Raw genomic sequence first — 2,000 nt, forward strand, 5'->3', positions numbered from 1 at the left:
CTTGCATGCATCACATGTTTTGATCCAAAATTTTCATGCATTGAGTCTTTTTGATGTTTTTCTCTTTCATCATTAAAAATTCAAAAAATCGAAAAAATATCTTTCCCTTATTCTATCATAAAATTTAAAAAATTTGGGTTGACTTTTTCAAAATTTTTTCAAAATTAGTTGTTTCTTATGAGTCAAATCAAATTTTCATTTTAAAAACTCTATCTTTTCCAAATCTTTTTCAAAAAATCAAATCTTTTTCATTTTTCTTTCTTAATTTTCGAAAATTTCAAATTGATTTTCAAAAATCTTTTTCTTATTTCTATTTCATATTTTCGAATTTAATACTAACAATTAATGTGATTGATTCAAAAATATTAAGTTGTTACTTGCCTATTAAGAAAGGTTCAATCTTTAAATTTTAAAATCATATCTTTTAGTTTCTTGTTAGTCAAGTAATCAACTTTAATTTTCAAAATCAAATCTTTTTAAATTTCTTTTTCAAATCTTTTTCAAAATAAATTTCAATCACATATTTTTCAAAATCAATTTCAAAATCTTTTCTAACTTCTTATCTTTTCAAATTTGATTTTCAAATCTTTTTCAATTAACCACTTAACTTTTTGATTGATTCTTATCTTTTTCAAAACTACCTAACTAATTCTCTCTCTCTAATTTTCGAAAATCCCTTCCCTCTTTTTCAAAATTCCCTTTTTTTAACTAGTTGTTTTAATTTTTAATTTAATTTGATTTCAATTTTAATTTTTGAAATTTAACTTTAAATTTTATTTTTTAATTTAATTAATTTTTGAAATTCCCTCTCTCTCATCTCCTTCTATTTATTTATTCATCTACTAACACTTCTCTTCCACCCAAAATTCGAACCCCATCTTCCTCTCCGTGTTCGAATTTTGCCTCTTCTCTTTCTTACATTCTTCTCTTCTTATACTTGCATAAGGAATCTCTATACTGTGACATAGAGGATTCTATATTTTCTTTTCTATTTTCTTCTTTTTCATATGAGCAGGAACAAGGATAAGAACATTCTTGTTGAAGCTGATCCTGAACTTAAAAGGACTCTGAAGAGGAAGCTAAGGGAAGCTAAAGCCCAACTCTCTGGAGAAAATCTGACAGAAATTTTCGAAAAAGGAGGAGACATGGCCGAAAATAACAACAATGCAAGGAAGATGCTTGCTGACTTTACTGCACCAAATTTCAATTTACATGGAAGAAGCATCTCAATTCCTGCCATTGGAGCAAACAACTTTGAGCTTAAACCTCAATTAGTTTCTCTGATGCAACAGAACTGCAAGTTCCATGGACTTCCATCAGAAGATCCTTTTCAGTTCTTAATTGAATTCTTGCAGATCTGTGATACTGTTAAGACCAATGGGGTTGATCCCGAGGTCTACAGGCTTATGCTTTTCCCGTTTGCTGTAAGAGACAGAGCTAGAATATGGTTGGACTCACAACCTAAGGATAGCCTGAACTCTTGGGATAAGCTGGTCATGGCTTTCTTAGCCAAGTTCTTTCCTCCTCAAAAGCTTAGTAAGCTTAGAGTGGATGTTCAAACCTTTAGACAAAAGGAAGGTGAATCCCTCTATGAAGCTTGGAAGAGATACAAGGAACTGACCAAAAAGTATCCTTCTGACATGCTTTCAGAATGGACCATCCTGGATATATTCTATAATGGTCTGTCTGAATTATCAAAGATGTCATTGGACCATTCTGCAGGTGGATCCATTCACCTAAAGAAAATGCCTGCAGAAGCTCAAGAACTCATTGACATGGTTGCAAATAACCAGTTCATGTACACTTCTGAAAGGAATCCTGTGAGTAATGGGACGCCTATGAGGAAGGGAGTTCTTGAAATTGATGCTCTGAATGCCATATTGGCTCAGAACAAAATATTAACTCAGCAAGTCAATATGATTTCTCAGAGTCTGAATGGAATGCAAGCTGCATCCAACAGTACTCAAGAGGCACCTTCTGAAGAAGAAGCTTATGATCCT

At 31.9% G+C, this 2,000-nt stretch overlaps 1 non-coding gene across 1 annotated transcript; it reads right to left on the bottom strand.

The window, feature by feature from the left end:
* Positions 1-1,538: 1,538 nt before the first annotated feature.
* On the bottom strand, positions 1,539-1,646 carry LOC112731076 (small nucleolar RNA R71). Its single transcript, XR_003166869.1, has one exon. It is a non-coding gene; the product is annotated as a small nucleolar RNA R71 (small nucleolar RNA).
* Between the last annotated feature and the right edge of the window lie 354 nt (positions 1,647-2,000).

Source organism: Arachis hypogaea, chromosome 12, assembly GCF_003086295.3.
Source record: "Arachis hypogaea cultivar Tifrunner chromosome 12, arahy.Tifrunner.gnm2.J5K5, whole genome shotgun sequence".
NCBI lineage: Eukaryota > Viridiplantae > Streptophyta > Magnoliopsida > Fabales > Fabaceae > Arachis > Arachis hypogaea.